The 22,663-nt window shown below is 45.0% G+C and overlaps 1 long non-coding RNA gene across 1 annotated transcript; it reads right to left on the reverse strand.

Annotated features, from left to right (window-relative positions):
* Positions 1 to 9,894: 9,894 nt before the first annotated feature.
* On the reverse strand, positions 9,895 to 22,378 carry LOC135973738 (uncharacterized). The gene is made up of 3 exons (XR_010590737.1): positions 22,013 to 22,378; positions 11,045 to 11,131; positions 9,895 to 10,205 (listed from the first exon to the last, which is right to left on the reverse strand). It is a non-coding gene; the product is annotated as an uncharacterized LOC135973738 (long non-coding RNA).
* Positions 22,379 to 22,663: the final 285 nt, after the last annotated feature.

Here is a 22,663-nt window from a genome sequence, read left to right on the forward strand (position 1 = left end):
GTTAGGTTTACAGAGGCCTTCTGAAATGCTGGGTTGACTGCTCCAGTGGACCAGAGTGGACCACTGGATCCAAGGAAGGCTTCGTAAAGCTAAGGATGGGTGCCCCTAAGTGTTCCTACTACCCATAGAGGGGAGTTGCCAAAGACATTTCCCAATCCTAGACACTATGTACTCCATGGTGGAGCTAGAACCAGACCTAGAAAGTCTCCTTCCTGGCTTAGAATCAGGAGCTAGTTTATGGAGGTAGGTAGCCCAGAGCTCAATAATGTTCTAATAGTTTTCTTCCTATGAGAGGTTATGCCCATGAATCCATAAATATATTTGTCAGATCCAGGGAATATCAGAGTGGTTCAACGTACAGCACTAAACCTCAATAGGACCTACAGCACTCTATCTTTTCTGCAGAACTTTGGCAATGTGCTTTTAGTTCCCTGGGGGGAAAGAAAGTATTCCATGTATCTCAAGAGCAAAAAGAGGCTCTCAAGCTAATAGATAGTCCTTGCTGGAGTATCAACCTGATCCTGTGACACCATAACCTGTTTCTTCCAAAGATATCTTTGGATCTGTGAGATCTCAGTATTTATCAAACTGAGGTGGGTATAGTACTGTTCCATCCTTAAAGAACTTCTGACTCAAGCATCAGTTCTTAGCGTGTCAGATCTTCAACAGCTGGGCAGCTAAATTTTTATTGGATCATTTACATAAGAATGGTCTGACCCAGCATGGCCAATGATCCATCTAGCCCAGTGTCTTGTTTTCTGCCAGGGACCGATGCCAGATGCTTCAGAGGGAATGAACAGAATAGGGCAATTATCTGATTATCACCTGTCGTCCACTCCCAGCATTTGGGAGTCAAGAGGTATAGGGACACCCAAAGCATGTGGTTGTATCCCTGACCATCTTGGGTAAGAACCATTGATGGACCTTTCCTCCATGAACTTATCTAATTCTTCTTTTTAACCTAGTTATATTTCTACTGCTTAGAGATGAGCCGGTAGCCCAAGAGAATTTTAGATGGTACTATCCTGAACCAAGGAAACTCTCAGTTCTGGAACCAAAATATTAAAACACTACCCTGTAAGTGAGAGATCCACCATCCTGGATCTGATCAGAAACGTGTAATTGTTGTGAGGACCTCCATGCTGGCTATGGTTACTATGTTGAGCACAAAATCTGCAAGGTGAGCAGCTATGTAACGATGATAGTATTGGAACTGCAGCTGTGGACTCCACTGATCCAGACAGCTCGAGGATACAAATGACTCAACAGTCAAAGGTGTAAGATCCTCATACTAGCTGAATCCCAGGTAATTTGATCCCTTCTGACAATAATGCTTGGTAATCCTTCATGTTTGGTTGTGTAATCTGGACCTAGGATTCATGTTTGGCTGTTAAATCCAGATACAGGCTTGGTTTCTGACTCTGGAACCAGATCCATGCATGTCAGCCACAAAACTGTATTCAGCTTGGGTTTTTTTCTTTAATTTTTTGTTTTTATAGGTTTGGATCTGTGCTTGGCTGCCACATCTAGAGCTGAGACTTACAGCTCCTCAGGTTGTATGGCTCTCACATTCAGGCTTAACTGCTGGATCCAAATCTGGGGTTTGCAGCTCCCACAATCCATGCTTGTCTATTAGATCCAAGTTCTGCAGATCCAGATCCTTTGGAAACTGGAGCCAAGGGCCAATGAGCCAGTTTAAGCACATAGCTACATCTCTCCTATATCAACCTGGACAGACCCAGAGACCTTGACAGTGAACAGCTTGAGAAGCCTCTCCCATTGACAGGGATGTGTGAGGTGGCCAAACCCATTCCGGCAGAACAACTTTTGAAGGAGATGTTGGGCTTATTCAGTGCCAGCTTAGGTAACTGGGCCCAAGGACCCTTCCCTGTCAGTAAGGCTTTATGAGGAGGTCCTACTACTTCTTCAGAGCCATACAAAGCCCAGGCCATCTCCTCTTTTCTTTTGAAAGGAAAAACCCAACTTCTACCTTCAGTTATGACAAGGAACTGAAGGCTGGTGGGGTCACTCTCCCTCCTTTTTATATTCACAGCGTCCTCTAAGATGGAATGGGAATGGATGAGCAAGTGACACTGCTTTCCAGAAGGTTCCGGAAGCTTGCAGCACAGACACCTTGGATCCCACAAGTAGGAATATGAAGAGGTGCCTCGAAGAATCCAAAGTTCCTGCAGCTGCCAGGCCACAGACCATGGTTTATGCTACTAGTTGCTGCACTTCAGAGCTTCTGACAGACGAACTGCTGCGCTGTTTTTCATAAGCAATAAGTGATGCGGCAGGAGAGGGGAGTTGTATGAGACATCTTTACTAAGCATCCATAGAAGGCAGTGTTAAATGCTGAGGAACCTGTGCTTGTCCAGCAGGAGCCTGGCCCAGCTTGCATTCCTGAGACCGTTATCACTCAAACCAAGGTCCCCCGTGAAACCTGACTGCCCCATTCCTTCAGTCCCACTCATCATACTATAAAAACCATAAGGGGTACAGAGGGGGAGTGAGAGAAAGGAAAGCAGACTTAGGAGGCCTCCAAATTATATTAGGAGCTGCCAGGGACCATGGATGAGAAGGAAAGGAGGAACCTCAGAAGAGAAAGCGGGGAAGGGAGCTTTTAAGAGAGAGGGTTGAGGGTTATGAGTTGTGGGGGGAAAGGGGTTTGACAGGACATACGGTAACAGGAGAAGGAAAGAGTTTGACTCCCAAGGGAGACTCATGCGAGCAAAAAGGAAAGCTGAGAAGGAGGGTAGAAGATGAGTTGCTTCAGGAATGTCTTTCTAGGTAGAACAGGCTTCAGCTGTCTAAGACACGAGAGAAGACTCCACAAAATAATAGATGCAGTAGCTCTACTTGGCCTCCTCCTAAAAAGCCAACAGGTTTTTGAAGTAGTACGTAAGGCAGCTTACCCTTGTTTACAGCTGCCACAGAACAGGGCTCAGTGTGGGTTCCTCTATACCCATTGCTGTGACCAGTTGCTGGCAACAGGTAATTTTCATTACTCAAACCTGGCTTCGCCCTTCACCATTATCCAAGGAGGTCCTGATCAGATGCTGCAGATTCATTCAGTGCATTCTCTCCCTCACCTAACATTCAGCCTAAGGAGATGCCTAGTGAAAGGAGATACTAGAAGTGCTTTGTACTGTTTAGACTGGACATAGTAGATTTCAAGTGAATATTATTGAATTAAGGCAAATTACAGTGCTATTACAATGCCTATGTAAAGTGGGGATCACAATTTGTAGGGTCCTCGGTCAAAGCGTGCTGTGCTCTCTTCCTCCCCTTCATCACAATGCTGACTTGATGCTCAAAATCTCCTGGGTAGCAGGTAATAACCCCAAGTCTCTCTCCCTTCCAGCTGTTAAAATCTTGATATGCCTTGGCACCTTATCAATTGCTTATCTCCTATTGATACTCCCTCAGCAAGGCTTTTGTGTTGACTCATCACCAAATGTAAGGGGGGCACCAATGAACACTGGATAGGGGACGGTGAGAGGAAAAATCACAAAGACTCAAGAGCAACAAGTGTTGTTCAGGGAATATAATGCCCACCAATGAGAGCCATGCATTACAGCAAGATCAATGCACCTGCTCCAGAGGCTGGGATCATTTAAGTTTTATTGCTGGGACTGGTGCTGTGATCTGCTCGCCAGCTGCCTAAAGCCAGTACACCTGTAGGGCTCATCTTCTATTTAGAAGCCTTTTAGGAATGCTGCTTATTTCCATGTATTCTTCTAAATGTACTTTCTTATGTTATATGTAAAAAAAATATGCCTTGCATCATTGTAACTCTGAAGCTAGTACTGTGATTCAGTCACAGATGAAATGGTGCCATCTTTTGGTTACAGCAAGTATATGGCCTGAGGAAAAAACCTGCAAATTAGCAGTGATTCAGAAGAGAAATTTAGTCATAGTTTTAATTTAGCTGGTTGGTAAGAATGATAAAATGTTTAAGTAAAGTTCTAGCCCAGGTTCATAAACTATTACTTAAGACCCTAAAATACCTTTTGACCAGCATAGCTGAATATCATTTACTTCTAGATACACAGTATCTTTCTATTACATCACATTTTACAGAATATCCCTCCCCTTATCAAGCCTTACTGTTTTCTACTTGTCATCCTAATGATAACAATACCACTGTTTTAAAAAAGCACCAGTTTCTAACTCCTCTAATAGTAATCGCTGTCTACGCAGAGAACTTCCTTTTGTTAATCTAATTTTTGTAGTGTCCTATTCCTATACAGTGCACTCCTGCAGCACACCACTTATAATGCATTTTCAGGCATCGATATATTAAAATAGGGTTCTTTTTCTAAGTCTGTAGTCAAACGGACTTCAGATAGCCACTTGAGGTGAATAGGCTCTTTATATAAAAATGTTTTCAAAGTCTGAACTCTCAGGATGAGTGGGGGGTTAAAACATGTTAGCTAACTGGTTAATTAGCATATTTTAATGCTACTTGGCCCTCGGCATAGACAGTGATTTTAAAAAACCCTGAGTCCCCAAAGGCAGACCATGACTGTAAGGATCCACAGGACTAGAACCAGAGTCTGCAGTGCCTGGAGCAGCTGACATTCCCATACCACCACAAGGAGGCCAGGCAGAGTTGCATCCCAGTGGCATGGTGGAGATTAGCACCATAGGAAGTACCACCTGAAGGGCCAGAGTGACAGCAGCCCTCTTTAACCTTGGAGGGTGCACCAGGAAGCTGTCTGGGCAAATGCAGATTTCTGGCTTGCTGTGGCTCCAGACCCAGCCTCTCTCTCTGATCTGTACTCTCACCCTGACTTCGACCCAAACTGTTGCCTCCTAACTCTAGCCTGACAGCTACTCCTGATCCTCTGACATCGACTTTGTCCTGACTCTTGCCTACTGATTTTGGCCCTTGCAAGCCCTTTGACCCATGCTTGCTGACCACTGCCTTATGGCTACCCCTTGACTCCATGGCACCAGCCCAGGCATAAACTATTGGCCTGACTGCCTATGCCCTGGTCCCTTACAGTGACTAGTTTGCAAATCCTTAAAATATCATGGGGTTTTGGCTGAAATATTTTAAGCCTGCCTCTAAGGGATTTAGATGCTCAATTTTCAATAAATAGAATTAATGAGAGTTGGGCATCCAAATCCCTTAGGTGTCTTTGAATATATCAGCCTCTGTCTAACTGAGGTGCTAAGTGGTGCTTTAAAAATGAGCTAACGTGTTTTAACACACAATTTATGTTTCTAGTCTAGAAGCCAACAAGTAATGCCAAAGGTTTAAAAAAGCTTTCAACAAGGTTATCTTACTGCAATTGTGCTTGAAGACTACTATGTAAAAAGGAGGTGGTTTTGGTTTTGGGGTTTGTTTTGTTTTCTGTTTTGCTTTTTGCACACAGGAACCAGTAAAAACTTCTACTGGCTAGCTAACAAAATAAAACGAATAGAGATCTTACTAGAGCAGTTGGGTACGTCTTCACTACCCGCCATATCGGCGGGTAGCAATCGATTTATCCAGGATTGATATATCGCGTCTCATTAAGACGCGATATATCGATCCCCGAACGCGCTCACCGTCAACTCCGGAACTCCACCAGAGCGAGCGGTGGTAGCGCAGTCGACGGGGGAGCCGTGGCCGTCAATCCCGCGCTGTGTGGACCCCAGGTAATTCAATCCAAGATACTTCGACTTCAGCTACACTATTCGCGTAGCTGAAGTTGCGTATCTTGGATCGATTCTCCCCCCCCCCCCCCCCAGTGTAGACCAGCCCCAAGGGAGGATGCAGTTGTAAAGTCTGCTTTAGTGGCTTCTCATCCCCATTATACCTCCAGGCCCCACTGTACTAGTGGTCTTTTAAAATGTTAGTTTTCAAATGTACAAAGATCACCACCTTAGAGACACTGAAATGAAAGTGCACAAGTGCAGGAGAATGGTACTAAACTGTCAATGAAGGACCTACATACTGAAAATTACAGAAGGGACATCTCAATGAATAAACACCAAGAAAGCCAGGCTAATGCATAAGGAGAACTGTTTCTTTTTAGTTCTTTCCATTGAGTTGAGATATCTGCAAGTGTTTTTTAGTGTGTTTTGTAAAAATGATGGTTATCTGTGCTATTAGATCTTTTCTAAGAGATAGGGAGAAGCACAATGTACAAATCCTAGCAAGATAACCGTGTAAATGTTGCATTGCTGGCCCACTCCCTTTAGATCAGTAGTGTCTTCTGCCAGAGGGAGTGGTTCAGCTGCCTTTCTATGCCCATCAGTGAGGGAACTCTCCTAAGATTGAATACTTCTCAGCATTAAGAAGTATAAGTAAAATGGAAAGTTTTCTTTTTCTGACTTTCTTCTTCTCAATCCATATTAAGGAGCTGGTAGGAGGGATGCAGAATCTAATTCTCAATACTACCATCAGGGTTTCCTTGCTTTACTGTTGTTTAATTTAAAAAGTGGAAACAGTTTGAACAGAATGAGCTGCTGAGTCCAATCATTTCTGGGACCCAGAAAATAAAAATGATTTTTTCTATATTGTGCATTGAGGTACTTGCTGGTTTCGAGATGGTTAAACAAACTAATAGACAAACCCTATTAAATCCTGAAGAATTTTCTAATCCAGTAGACTGTGGTGCAGTTTAGTTTCATCCATGCAAAGAAGTCTCTCTCTAATGATGACTTGTTTAAAGAGAACGGAAATATCTAAGGGACTATTCTTTGGAAGAAGAGTCATAGTGCAAGAGAGAAGAATGTGAAATATCAGCCACTTTGTTTACAAATGTGAAAGGAAGAATCTCTCATATTATGGGAGAAAAGTTGAAGTAGGAGCAAATCTGGACTACTCTGTCATCCTCTAGAGCAGTGGTGCTTAACCTGGGGTGCATGCACCCCCTGGGCGTGCGAGATGCCCTTTCTGGGGGTGCGAGACATGCCAGATTTTTTTAGAAGGTAAATAAAAGAAAACACAAATTTAAGCACAGGCACGTAAGTACAACTACTTTGTTTCATCAAACCTATGTATTATTAACATTATACATTTTTTAACAATTACTGCATTAAATTTTAACTGCAAAATTAAAATAAATATATAATTCTATCTCTTTCATTCTATAGTTATGATATATCTAGGTTTAAAGAACTGACCTACTAAGACGATTTTTGATAAGGGGTGCGAGAACATATTTTTGAGAACCAAAGGGATGCAGGCTGCAGTAAAGGTTAAGAACCACTGCTCTAGAGGAAGAAAGACTGTCGACTGAATAGAAGAATGCAGCAGCTGCAAGGATCTTGGAAAAGAAAATCACCCAGACTAGTAGACACGAATTTGTTCGATCTAGCAGGCATCCATGTTGTTACAGTGGGAGTGGAAATTAAACAGATGTAGAGTGAAATGTAATGATGTAGAACTTCACTATGCAGTACTGTAATCAGGGAACTGCATAATGCTGACCCAAGGATGGTATAACTGGATGTTGAAGATCAGTGCGAAACTCAGGATACAAGAACAGGGACTAATACTTAAAACATTCTTAATGGATAGTTTATTAATTATTTAAAGGTGATTTGCTCTTCATGGATAAGAGGATCATTATTGGAGGAGACAGGCTTAAAACGTAGGTTCCATTTTGTAGTTCTTCTCCAAGGTATCTTTATGGAAGATTTACTTTTACATTGGCCATTTTTAAGAATTAACTTTATTGGGAGACAGGAGAATAGAAGTTTTTCACTCACTTTTGGCAAATTGCATTAATATGTATTCAGCCTCTGTTCCACTGTTTCCTCTCGTGACCTATTCCCACACCCATGCCTAATCCCTTACATGATGGATTACCTGTAAATAAGGTTCTTCTTCGAGAGATGTCCCTGTGGGTGCTCCACTCTAGATGTCCCTGTGGGTGCTCCACTCTAGGTGTTGGTGCGTCCCTGCGCCTTCACTCGGAGACTTTTCGTAGCAGTACTCGTACTGGCCACACATGCGCAGAGGCTGCCCCCCGCAGTGAGTCTAGGATAATAGTGCGCATGCGTGGCCAATCTCCTCAGTTCCTTCTCTACCATCCCCGGCCTGAGACGGAGCTCAGCAGACTCGTTAGGAAATCCCTCACTTTGTTACTATTACCTGTTCTAGTAGTTAGTTTGCTGTCAGTTCTTGTTAGTGTAGCTCATTAGTTCTTTTATCTGTTTAAAAAAAAAATTTTTTTTCTCTCAGCCGTAGCCGCTTCTACCATGCCTGGCTCCACAGGCTTTAAGCGCTGCGCTACCTGTAAGGACGCTATTCCGCTCTCTGATGGCCACTCTCATTGTATAAAATGCCTGGGGGAAACACACATTCCCCAAAAATGTGCCCACTGTACCAAACTCAGTTCCAGGGCACGAAAGGACAGGGAGCTTAAACTGAAACTGCTCCTCCTGCAGAAGTCTATCGGGTCAGTTTCAGACCCAGGAGCCGACTCTAGCTCTACTGCCCGCCACAGCCCCCTGCTTCAAAAAAACTGAAGAAAGCTAGAAAAAAGGGGCAGCCCTCTCCAGCAAAGAAGTTGGTGAGGCACAAAAGTGTCTCAGGCAGGTCAACAGTTTCCCTGCCTGTGTTTCCTCGCCTCAGCACTTTTGAAGAGCCGGGCTCCTCCGGCACCGCACGAAAGCCGCCTCAGGCAGCGGCGCGAAGCTCCGGTGCCGAGGCTTCAGGCTTTCAGTTGCCTGCCTCGTTTATGGCACCGTTCGGCACCGAGACGAACACGGTGCCAACATTTCCAGCCTTGCCTGATCCTGTGCGGGCTGATGTTGTCCCCCCGGCACCTACCACGGCACCGGCAACCGCGGCACAGGCTGACAGGGAGATCAAAGGAAAAACCCCTGCTCAGAGGAATGTTCCCTCAGGGCAACTTCCTCCTCCGCAGCTTTCACCTCATGCAGGAGCCTCACCTTTTCAATTCACTCAGACGGCAGATCTATTGGTCTCACCTATTCTGCAGTCTCCCCTGATAAATGCCTGTTTTTCTCCAATGCTGGATTCAGGATCAGAACAACCTTCCTCCAGTGAGGAGGAAACTGATCCACAGGCAGTTTTTTCTCCTTATCAAGACTCCCAGACCCAGATCAACAGGGGTTACAAAAAAACTACCTCAGCCTGTACAAAAAAACTACCTCAGCCCGCACAGTATCCTGCCCCATGGGGAGTGAACCCTTGGATGGCACCACCTATGCCCTACCCACCACCATGGCAAGGTTGGGCACCATGGGCATCGTACCCCGAGAACACATCCGCTACGGCACTTCGACCAGGCGCAACACCGGTTTAGCACTGCCTCGTGACGGACCTGCCAGTGACATAAGATACCAGGCAGCACCGTCACACTCCCAGGAGCAACTGAGTCCTGCTCCTATTCCAGCAGAGTCCGACGTAACGCTTGAGGAAGCCTTACTTCCCCTTCCTCCAACCCCGTCGGATGACTATGCCAAATTCCAAGACCTCTTTAAAAGAGCTGCAGGTGACTTGAAAATTAACTTAGAGGAAGTCACTGAACAACGGCATGAACTAACAGACATTTTGCAGCCCTCTTCTTCCTCTAGAGTGGCATTACCAATCAACATAGCCCTTTTAGAACCCGCTAAATCCATCTGGCAGAATCCAGCCACTAGCCTACCTACCTGTAAACAAGCGGACAGGAAGTACTTCATTCCTTCAAAGGGCTCTGAATTCCTTTTTACCCATCCGGCGCCAAACTCATTGGTAGTGGACGCAGCAAACCAGAGGGCCAAACAACAGTACGCCCGCTCCACCCCAGCCAACAAGGACAGTAAACGCCTGGACCTCTTTGGCCGTAAAGTATATGCATCCTCGATGCTACAATTTTGCATAGCTAATTATACCACAGTCCTTGCAAAATATGACCACAAAAACTATAATAAATTCATGGATTTTATTGATCACATCCCAGAACGGAAGAAACAACAATTCACAGCTCTGGTTTCCGAGGGACAAACCATATCACGCACCGCTCTCCAAGCGGCCCTCGATGTAGCTAACACTGCAGCAAGGTCGACCGCCACAGCAGTGGTCATGCGACGGGGTTCATGGCTCTCTTCCTCCTTCTTCCCTCGAGAGGTCAGAGCACCATTGAAGATCTTCCCTTCGATGGGGAAAAACTTTTTGCCGTCCACCACAAACGACATGCTGCATTCGATGAAGGACGCAAGAGCAACCCTCCGGTCCCTAGGCCTCCAGCCGCCTGCGACCAGAAGATGACAATATAGATATCAACCTTATCACCGACCACGCTACCCCACATTTTCACAACACTCCTATAGACCATAGGAACAACAACAGCAACAACATCGCCAAAGACCAAGATTCCAGCGTCGTCGTCCTAATTCTACAGGGGCGCTGCAACCCCCTCCAACTAATAGGCAGATTTGAAGCATTGGTCGAGGGTTTAGAAAACAGCATTCCCACTTCAGCCGGCACACCTATCTTTGGACACCGCCTACGACCATTCTCTCATCAATGGCAGAAAATTACATCCGACAAATGGGTCATAGAGTAGTTACAATTGGATACGCCATCCCCTTCCTCTCCCTCCCTCCCACCCACCCACCCTTCCCGTCCCTCTTCAGGGACCCATCTCACGAGCAACTACTCTTCCAAGAAGTGCAGCATCTCCTTCAACTGGGAGCAGTAGAAACTGTGCCAGAACGACACAGAGGGAAGGGTTTTTACTCCCATTATTTCTTAACAGAGAAGAAAAATGGGGGATGGCGACCAATCCTCGACCTTGGGCGGCTCAACAAATTTGTCAAAAAGCAAAAGTTCAAGATGGTCACTCTCACCACTATAATCCCAGCGCTGGAGCAGGGCGACTGGTTTTCAGCCCTCGACCTTCAGGAGGCCTATTTTCATGTGACTATACACCCGTCCCACAGACGATTCCTACGCTTTACTCTCGGCTCCACACATTTCCAATACAGGGTTCTCCCTTTCGGACTGTCCACAGCCCCCTGTGTTTTTTCCAAGATCCTAGCCGTAGTTACAGCCTACCTCAGAAAACAAGGGGTCGTAATATTTCCTTACCTAGACGATTGCCTCCTCAAAGCTTCAACGTTCGACGAAGCTCTCCGATCCATACGGCTTACCATCGATTGTTTCCTATCTTTAGGCCTGCAAGTAAACAAAAACAAATCCACATTATACCCCACCCAACATCTGGAGTTCATAGGGGCATACCTCGACTCCCGGACGGGGTTGGCATCTCTCCCACCAGCCCGCTTCAATTCTGTAAGTCAACTAGCCACAAGGATTCGCAACAGTCCCCAGGTGACTGTCCGGGACTGCCTACAAATACTAGGTCACATGGCCTCGTGCACCTCCGTTGTTCAAAATGCATGTCTATATATGAGGTGCTTCCAAGCGTGGTTGGCCACGGTGTACAGACCGAATGTGCACCCTCTAAACAAGACTCTCTCCATACCTGCCCGAGTCAAAGATTCTCTACAGTGGTGGACAATTCACTCCAACCTCTGCTCTGGAGTCCCCTTTCTTCAGCAGGCTCCATCCCTCATACTGACGACCGATGCATCTCTGACAGGATGGGGCACACATGTCTCACCACACAGCCCAGGGGCTTTGGTCTTCAACCGAGACCTCTCTCCATATAAATGTCCTAGAACTTCGAGCCATTCGCAATGCGTGCCGTCAATTCCTACCACTGATCAAGAACCAACACGTACGCATAATGACAGACAATATTGCATGCATGTTCTACGTGAACAGGCAGGGGGGAGCTCGATCCCAGTCTCTGTGCACAGAGGCTATGAAACTCTGGAACTGGTGCATTGCGAACAACATCCGGGTATCAGCAGCCTACCTTCCTGGAGTGATGAATACCACAGCGGACGAACTAAGCAGACGTTTCCCGTGGTATCACGAATGGGAATTAAATGAGCACACCATTCGCAACATATTCTGCATTTGGGGCTACCCAGCAATAGACCTCTTTGCAACTGCAAAAAACAAGAAATGTCCCAATTTTTGCTCCAGAGCAGGGCTAGGCAAACATTCCCTGGGAGACGCATTTATGATCCCATGGCACCAAAACTTACTGTATGCGTTTCCCCCGATACCGGTTCTGAACAGGGTCCTGATAAAAATACGAACAGATGGAGCCAAGGTGATCCTAATTGCCCCATCATGGCCCAGACAGCCCTGGTTTCCGTTTCTCACCAAAATGTCCATTCGACCACCAATCCCCTTGCCTCTCATTCCGAACCTCCTATCACAACAACACGGCCGTTTTCTCCACCCCAACTTATCCATGCTCCACCTCAAAGCATGGTTCCTACATGGTTCTCCCAAAATGAACTAGATTGTTCTGAACAAGTTCAAAGAGTGCTCCTGCATAGCAGAACACAATCTACTCACACCACCTATCTATGTAAGTGGAAACGATTCACACACTGCTGTTCAACTAAACAACTTAGTCCCACGTCAGCACCTCTTCCGCTCATACTTGACTACCTATTGGACCTTAAGCAATCCGGCCTTTCTTCCAGTTCCATCAGGGTCCATTTAGCTGCTATTACAACTTTTCATGACAAAATTGCTGGTACTTCCGTATTTGCTCATCCTATCACCAAGCGCTTCCTCAAGGGACTCCAAACCCTATACCCAGACATAAATCCACCCACCACCCCATGGGACCTTCATCTAGTTCTCTCTTGCCTAACCCAACAACCATTTGAACCCCTAGCCACGTGTTCACTTCTACACCTTTCGATGGAAACAGCATTTTTAGTGGCAATTACCTCCGCCAGGCGGGCAGGAGAAATAGCAGCTCTTATGGCAGACCCACCATATACGATATTTTTCAAAGACAAGGTTACCCTCAGGTTACACCCCAATTTTCTTCCTAAAGTACACTCCTCGTTCCACATTAATGAGCCGATTCACTTACCAACCTTTTTCCCGAAGCCACATGCGAACTCGTTCGAAGCCTCAATGCATACACTAGACGTACGCAGGGCCTTGTCCTTCTATTTGGATAGAACCAAACCTTTTAGAAATTCTTCCAGACTTTTTGTTTCCATCGCGGAGCGTTCCAGAGGTACACCTATTTCTACCCAGAGACTTTCGAACTGGATTTCTCAGTGCATCCGGTTGTGCTATCAGATGAAGAAAGTTACACCTCCAGACGGCATCAGAACACACTCCACTAGATCTATGGCTGCCTCTGTAGCATTCTTACGCAAAGTTCCCCTGGCTGATATCTGTAAAGCAGCTACCTGGTCCTCTGAGCACACATTTGTTAAACACTATGCCCTTACTCAAGGCCCTCTATCTTATATACGTTTGGGCAGGGCTGTACTATCAACGGCGTTCCTATCAGATCCGAAGTCCCTACCTCCTTAAGATACACGGCTTTTAAGTCACCTAGAGTGGAGCACCCACAGGGACATCTCTCGAAGAAGAAGAGGAGGTTACTCACCCTGTGCAGTAACTGACGTTCTTCGAGATGAGTGTCCCTGTGGGTGCTCCACTACCCACCCTCCTCCCCTCTACTTCGGAGTTGGGGTAGCCTCCGTTGTAGAGAAGGAACTGAGCGTCCTTACACGTAGCGCAGCGCTTAAAGCCTGTGGAGCCAGGCATGGTAGAAGCGGCTGCGGCTGAGAGAAATTTTTTTTTTTTTAAACAGATAAAAGAACTAATGAGCTACACTAACAAGAACTGACAGCAAACTAACTACTAGAACAGGTAATAGTAACAAAGTGAGGGATTTCCTAACGAGTCTGCTGAGCTCCGTCTCAGGCCGGGGACGGTAGAGAAGGAACTGAGGAGATTGGCCACGCATGCGCACTATTATCCTAGACTCACTGCGGGGGGCAGCCTCTGCGCATGTGTGGCCAGTACGAGTACTGCTACGAAAAGTCTCCGAGTAAAGGCGCAGGGACGCACCAACACCTAGAGTGGAGCACCCACAGGGACACTCATCTCGAAGAACGTCAGTTACTGCACAGGGTGAGTAACCTCCTCCTATGTTTCTGTCATTGCTAGCAAGAGAGTCATGGGTTTCATGTTTTAAAATAACATCCATGACTTGACATTTGGGATTGGTATGTTTAGTTATCTGTGTGTGATAGTAGCTGCTGAACCAGTTTCACCAAGAACAGTGATGGTTGCAAGTTTAAAACTTTGCCGGTAGTGCAGGGAGGGAGACAGTGAACAGGATCTCTCATAGAGGCTAGTGGTTCGTCATAGATTCCATAAATGCTGCAGTTCTGTCTTTAAAAAAAAAAAAAAAAAAAAAAAAAAAGTCATGTAGGTTTCATGGCTGGTTTGAGAAGCTTCTGTGCAGTGTGGCTGCTCTTGCTGCCTCTACAGAGGCTGAGAAAGAAAAGCAACAGTGCAGACAAGGCAACGGGGTTCTCCAATCTCCTGCTGCCTCTGGGAGGCTGAACCAGCAAGCACTGAAATACTGGCTTGAAAAGTTTAAGGGATCTTATTTAAATATTTATTGAATAGTTCTAAACAGTTTTTTGTACAAACTGAAGTGCTATTCTGACATAGTCAATTACTGTTGAAATTTACTGTAAACTCATGACTTGCATTTCCCATCTCCTAAAACAAGGTTGTGACTTTTCATATAAGTTACTTGACAAACCAGTATTTGTCCATAAGCAATGGCATTTATTTGACTAATGAATAGCAAGTGGATGTAACTTTGAGGGAAACATGCTATGCAAAGTGGGAACATACTAATAGAGTTTTTGGCATTTGAAAGGGTCAGATATCTTGCCCTTCATTAGCAACTTATGTGTGAGAATCTCAAAGCACTATACAAACAATGAATTAAGCACCCCACCACTCCTATGTATGTAAGGGTTAAATTGAACAGGCTTGACTCTCTTCTCACATGCACCACTCTAAAATCAGAACTCCATTGAAGTCAGTGGTGTCAAACTGGTATAAAAAAGCCTAGTAGTTCATCTTCCACACTGTGTATTAATAGAGTGTGAGATAGATATGAATGCCTAGCACTTTCATAATGGTGTGTTTACATTTACAGTGTATGTATTTTTTTGTTATAGGTATTCTTTAATATAGAGTAAAAAACAAATTAAAGGAGAGGCTGGCTAGTCTTAGAGCTTGTAATAGATTTCCATTACAATTAGGAATAGCTTTACCAGATGGACGGCAGCTGATTATAATGTGTTTCTAATTGGACTGTCATTTGTAAACAAGAAAAATAAAGGCAAGCAACTTGCCCCAAGACAGCTAGTACATACTATACATGTTTCTAATTAACCAACCAATAAGAAGTCTCCCCCTTTTGTTATCACCAATGAATGAGTAAAAGTCAGATATTTCAAGTAAAACTTTTAGTAATTATTTAGTACACTATAATTCAGACACATTTAAAAAATGTATATTTGGGCTTCTTCCTATAAAACAAGAACCATTCCCATGAAATAAATTTGCACAACTCCAGCAGATTCCTCTATGTAGTGCATAGGGGATGGTAAGGAGTCAGATAATATAATGATTATGTTCAGCTTTAGCCAGCAATGTTTAGTCTCCACTGAACCTTGAAAGTGTAGATTCATAAGAGACTGCTTTCAGTGGTGAGTGATAGTCTATTTACAGATCCTTCAGTAATCACGTAGCCCAGCACTCTTAGTTTTCTGTCTTTTGGTGTCTTAGTTTGAATAACCATATAGCCACTAGGGGTGAATATAATCTTAAAATAATCAACCACATCACACTGGTCCAGAGAAGAGCTTGTGAAAAGCCATGAATGCATAATATTAAATTCCTAAGGAGCTTAGCTTATTTTCATGCTCTTTCCTTCCAGTTGTTTCAGTGGTGTTGAGAAAATAGAATCTTCTTGTGTATTTTTCCTCACATCTCTAATATGATTTTCATGTCAAAGATTCCAGGAGAGTTTAATGAACTTCTTTCTATTTTTGGCAGTATATAGCGTGTGCTGCCTGCCTGACCTTTTCAAATGTATATATTGAATGTCAGGTCACTCTCCATGCTCCATAAATTGCAGGGAAGGCAAGTAAACTCTAAGGATGAAGAGAGAGAGCAGGAAATGTACCAAAATATTGGACATGGGCTTGAATTTAATGTCAACATTCAAACACCCCTGAACGTTGACATTTTAAAAATCCAGATTGGGATCTGAATTCTTCTTTGCATTGCAATTCTGCATAGAGGCCCTAATCTAGGGTCACGACCCCATTGTAGTAGGCACCATGAACATGCATGTGCACACACACTGTCTCTGCCTAAAGATTTTTATAAACCAAATAATTGTGGCTTGCATCCATCTTTACAGCCTAGCGGTGTGGGGTTTTTTGTTTTTGTTTTTTTTAAAGATAGATAGAAATGGCAGCTCACTACAGCAGACTACATCTCACCAACCACAGCTTGAAACCTAAATAGCCACTTCTCGTTTTGCAAAAAAGTAATGCCATAAATACTGTGGCTCTATTGAGAATTGATATCACAGTTGCCAAAAAGATGACACAGCTTTGTAAATAAGCATTTTTTTCTTCTGACCCATTAATAGCTACAGTCTTTAAAAAAAAATTAAGCTTTCACTTAAATTGCCCATTATGAGATAGCATTAATTGTATCAATCACTTGAACAGATGAAGTACAGGTTGCCCATACTCACTTTCATTTTCAACTGGAATCAGGAGCAAAGAGAAACTTTATTTCATTCTTCCCTACCAAGATGTCAATTTTCTTTATTTATCAAGACATATCACATCTTTTATTGCCCTTTTGTAGGCAGATACTTAGAAATATTTGGGAAGGTTCTTGATTTGTTTAATTTAATTAGGGTTACCATTCGTCCGGATTTACCCGGACATGTCCTCCTTTTTGTACTAAAAATAGCGTCCGGGGGGAATTTGTAAAGCACTCACAATGTCCGGGATTTCCCCCCCAGGCAGAGCAGACCGAGCGGCTGGGAGGGCTGCAGGGAAGTCCCGGGCTGGACTCCGGAGCAGCTGTAGAGGAGCCGGATCCGCCCTGCATTCTGAGCAAGTGTATCAGCACAAAGTGCAGCCCTCCCCTTTTGCAACTGGGAGCGGTTTCTGCCATGCAGCGTAGCAAAACGGGAGCGAGAGCACTTTGTGCTGATACAAGGGCAGCTCTCCCCTGCAGTCTGGTCCGGGCCAGGGACCGGGTTTTGTTGTGCAGGGCCAGGGACCCGGTTTTGTTGTGCTGGGGAGCTCAGCCACGTGTCCGGCTCGCACAGAGCCCAACACCCTGTTCTGAGCAGCAGGGTAAGGGGGCCAGGGGGCAGGAAGGTTCTGGAGGTGGCAGTCAAGAAACGGGGGGGGGGCTTTTTGGGGGGAGTGGAGAAAGTTTTGGGCAGTCAGGGTACAGGTAGGGGGTAGGGTCCTGGGGGGCAGTTGGGGGGGTCTTAGGAGGGGGCAGTTAGGGGACAAGGAACAGGGAATCTTAGGTAGGGGGTGGGGTTCTGGAGGGCAGTTAGGAGCAGGGGTCCCAGGAGGGGGCAGTCAGGGGACAAGGAGCGGGGTGGGGGGCTGAGAGTTCTGGGGGGGAGCTGTCAGGGGGCAGGAGTGGGGAGAGGGATCGGAGCAGTCAGGGGACAGGGAGCAGAGGGGTTTAGATGGGTTGGGAGTTCTGGGGGGGGGCTGTCAGGGGGCAGGAGTGGGGAGAGGGATCGGAGCAGTCAGGGGACAGGGAGCAGAGGGGTTTAGATGGGTTGGGAGTTCTGGGGGGGGCTGTCAGGGGGTGGGGAGTGGTTGGATGGGGCGTGGGAGTCCCAGGGGTCTGTCTGGGGGTGGGGGTGTGGATAAGGGTTGGGGCAGTCAGGGGACAAGAGGCAGGGAGGCTTAGATAGGGAGTGGAGTCCTGGGGGGCAGTTAGGGGCAGGGGTCCCAGGAGGGGGCAGTCAGGGGACAAGGAACGGGGGGAGGGTTGGGGGTTCTGGGGGGGCGGGAAGTGGGAGGGGCAGGGGCGGGGCTAGGGCGGGGCTCCTCCCGTCCTCTTTTTTGCTTGCTGAAATATGGTAACCCTAATTTAATAGGAATATCGTGTTTTGAGTGAAACAAGATAGAGCCATTAGACACAGCAGAGTAGTAAACAACATAAAATCTCTTGAAAGCTCTTCCTGCTGCCACTAGAAAGATCTTTTAGTTCAGCTACAAAGCCTTGGGGAGAGGATGAAATGGGAAGCAAGCGTTCCTTTATGCAGGGTAGTACATTGTGCTGTCTCTCAAACTGCTCCACCTCAGTATAATTCTCTCTTCCTTTGGAATTTGTTTGGGGCTACTACTGGTTCTTTAGGTGCACAGGACTGATTAACTGATCTGGGAAATATCTGATTTGTGCTCTGACACAGCCAAATCTACCCAAAAGCTATTGCACCTAAATTGTTTTCATGTTGGACTTATAGGAACAGTTAACTCCTCTGAAGAAAGCTGGATACAAAGTCTTATAAAGGGATTCACTGTGGCACAAGAAGAATGGTTTCCTGAAGTGTATGCAACACTGACAGTATTTTAAGTATTTGCTTCTAAATTTGAAACCACTAAGGCCTGTTAGAAGAATATATCTGCATTTTCTACTTGAGTGTAGGGAAGTTTAATTTATATAAACTGATATGGGATCTGCCATGCAAAAATTAAGATTTTTAATTTTTTTTAAATTTAATACTGTAGTCTGGTTGTCTTAAATTCTAAAACAGGTTTCTTCCCGCCTTTTTGGGGGTGGGGGGAGGGAGGGCAGAACAATGCATTTTCTCCAGATCTGGCCAAAACTGAACACAGAAAATTGACCTTTTAAAAGCTGTGATCCCGTAACAAAATATATAAACTTCATTTTTTCTTACTTCTAAAATCAAGGACTGCTGCTGAAGTGAAAGATATTTGCTCTTTGACTAGGTTCAAGTTAAAGCATTTTTAAATATTTAGCAGTTTGGATCTTTATAGACAAGTAATCTCAAAACAGCCACCTAAAACATAAGTTAATGACTCTTATTCAATCTAGACTAGACAATGGTATATTATTATGGAGATATAAAAATTAATGTAAGGATTTTGCATTCCCCCCACCTCCACTCCCAATTGGGGTTTTATATGGTTAATTAAATAGATTATACATTTAGATACATTTGATCTTCTTTTCATTTTTATTGTCTTTGAACTATAAATAGTAATATTGCCATCAGCAACAGAAGTTTAGTCTCAGATGTTTTATAAATATCCTCATCTGGGGTGTGTATTGTGTTAACACGAAATAATGGAATCAATTGCACATCTGCCACCATCCCTTTGCTGCTTCTCGCCCGCACTGCAATTTGAGGACAGATTGAATTAATTTAAATTAAGGTAAGGCACCAAAAATGTAATTGCAATAAATAACAAGTCTGTTCCATTAAACTATTTTCTGCACTCTGAACAAAGTTAACTAATGCCAGACACCTTACCATTCATGTAATTTGGATTCTATTTAAGTTATTGTGAAACAATATCTGAGAAGTATGGATACCATACTCAGTAAAACTAGACTATGGAACATAACAGTAAGTCTACTGGCTCCTGGAATTAGCTGATTTCTCAAGAAGAAATCAGAGTGATGGAATACTACTAACAGAGCCCAGGTGAAGTTGCACAATGGACATTAATACAATGCCAAATTAGAGCCAAAGCAAAAAGTAAACCTCATGGCAATTGGAAGAAAAGCTGCCTTTACTCAAAACAGTCCAAATCTCATTAGCCAAGTCAAGTATGGATTGGAGTCTTCTCCAGAGGGCCAAACCCCTTTATCTTTATTTAGTCCATAGTGAAGCTTTTCATTTTTTCAGAAAGGCACAGAGAACCTCTCCCACTCATCAAGCTGCTGCCAGGCTGCAGGCCTGAATCAGAGCGGGAAAACCGTGTCTGGATTTCAGCCTGAACTTTGCCTTTACCTCAGAGAAACTGAGCCAGTCTTTCTCACTCATCCAACGTTTGCCTGTTGACACAGCCTCTTCTGTCTCGCTGCATTCCTCAGGCTTTGTAAAATCAGCTACTTTTAAGTTTGGAATAGATGCATCTTCTAAGCCAAATTCATCTCAGGTATAACCCTAATGGAGTTACGTCAGAGAAGAATTTTGGTCCTTTCTCCATACCTTTATTTCCTATTGTCTCTGGATCATCTACTGTATCTTGTGGGCCCTCTCCCCAGACTTAATACTTTGAATAGATGTTATGGGGGCAGTGCTGATATCAGTCCCCATCTGCAAAGCAAACCATTAACTCCTTCTCATGTGTGGGATTTGTACGCCCATCAGAGAGAATCTACTGCAATCTCCACCTTGCAGCAAAAGGTACTGATCACCTCCACACCTCTATTGTGCATTAGATCAGTTGCAGACCCAGCTCATATAACTGCCTGGGTTTTGTTTTTCTTACAGCTTCTTAAACAGGCTCTGGGATTTAGACCACGGTTACTGATTATATAAGATCTTAGTCACTGATCACTCTACATTTGATAGGAAGGTTATTTTAGATGTACTCTTATCTTGAACAGCAAAACAGGACAAAACACATATAAAAATCTCATCCAAGCACAGTGAGATATGATCCCAATTACTGTTTTGTAAACAAAAAAATTCAATACTGAGTGTAGATAGTCTAAAGTCTTTAATATTCTCAGCAACTTTTGTCAAAACAAAAAATGAAATAAGATTTTTGTCTACATGAAATGAAATAATGGAATGTTGCATTATTCATGATCACAGTGCCTATTGTGACCAGAATGTAGAAAAACTGAATCCAATTAAATGCACTGAAGAATGCTAGCAGATTAAGTTGACTAAAGATGTTTAAGAAACATTTACCCTTTAAAACTTTTGTCCTTTTTCTAACGGATGCGCTGCTATTTACATTGCCAATTCCTACTTCTCCAGAGGCCATAAATGAAGTATTGACAGGAGAAAGAAACGTTTACACCTTACAACCAGGGATTCATGTATTCTGAGACCCAATGGGACTGAATTTCCCAGCAATGTTAATTTAATATATCCATGAAATCCCTTTTATTTCCATACTTCTCTACCTCCCACTTCTGCAGAAAATCCCAACAAACTCTACTACTCGTAATGGGGGGAAAACAGCCATCATCAAAATAGTCGTAGATGAATCTTCAACCATGTTCTGCACAGGCCTGAACTGCCTCCTTTTCTCCAGGTGGCCTGTCTCTGAACCTCTTTTCCTATATATGCCAGGAAAGGAGAGGGCTTGCAGCCAGTTTCAGCAGCTCATGACCCTGGTTCCCCGCATCTTGACTGCTCTGCTGTTCTCCAGGCAATCCAGCTCACCAGCCAAATTTATATATTTTTGGCTCCCCCTTGATCCCTGGTGGCAAGCTGCATTACAGCTCTGGCTCCATGGAAGAGTGCAGAGTGAACACAGTATAATCAAATTAACTCACAATTATGGAAGAATGCTGGAAAACAAGAGGCAGCCTCAGATAGGTCCTAGCAGGGCAGAGAGACGGAAAAAAAAATAGGATGCCTGGCTGCAGCAAAGTTCCAGCTCCTGCCATTGAGCAAGCTATCCTTAGGTCCCCACAATCTAATGCCAGCCCATTTAACTGTGCCAAAGGTTACAGGCCTACTATACTTAACCATATTTATGCTAACTTGCTTAAGCTAATGTTGTACAAGATACAGGCCTATAGGTTCCTTGCACTACAGAGGAATATAATAAAGGCAAGCCATCCCTATGGGCTAAAGTGAGAAGAATTATTCTTGGACTTCCCAGCCTTTACACTAAATACAATCCATAAACTCACATGACTAACTAAGATATAGAGCCAATCACTCCCCATATCCTCACTCACAAAGCAAACAAAACTGTAAGAAGTAGCTGAACTTGGGTAGTAGCAGCCATGAATGCAGCACAAAATTGAACCAGGACAGACAGCCTTCACCGGCTTTGCTACTTCATTTTAACTGCCGTATGTTGGTGGGGAGCAGGCTGAAATACACTGGTCCCCTCTCATTAGATTGTGGCTTACCGTAAGTGGTTCTAACATTTCTGAATTGTTGACGGCAACTCAGCTGAGTTTGCAATGCATAGGGTTACCATACGTCCGGATTTCCCCGGACATGTCCGGCTTTTTGGTCCCCAAATCCCCGTCCGGGGGGAATTGCCAAAAAGCCGGACATGTCCGGGGAAATAGGGAGGCTAGGATCTCCGAATCTGTGTGTGTTGGTCGCCCGCTGTGACATCATCTCGGTGCGACACTCGCTCCTGCCCAGGGCATGCTGGGGGCTGTAGTCCGGCCGGGCCTCACGCTCCAGGGAGAGCCGGGAGAGGGGAGCGGCCGAGAACTACAACTCCCAGCGGCCCCTGCGACGCGACCAACCTGCCCCGTGAGGCAGCAAGCCATCGGAGGAGGGGGGGCGCGAGCCCCTGTCCTTTGGGTCGGGGGTGTCTCTGGGCACCGCTTGGCAGCCATCGCAGGGCTGGGGGGCGCCCTCCAGGGGTTGTGGACGCCAGCGCGTTGCGGGGAGCCGGCACTGTCCGGATTTGGATCCCCCTGGGGCTGGAGCTGCGCCCCCGGCCCCGGGCACCAGTCACGTAGGGTTACCGATACGTCCGGTTTTTCCGCAATCAAACCCCCGTCCGGGGGGAATTGCCAAAAAGCCGAACATGTCCGGGAAAA

The sequence above is a fragment of the Chrysemys picta genome, chromosome 10 (assembly GCF_011386835.1).
Source record: "Chrysemys picta bellii isolate R12L10 chromosome 10, ASM1138683v2, whole genome shotgun sequence".
NCBI lineage: Eukaryota > Metazoa > Chordata > Testudines > Emydidae > Chrysemys > Chrysemys picta.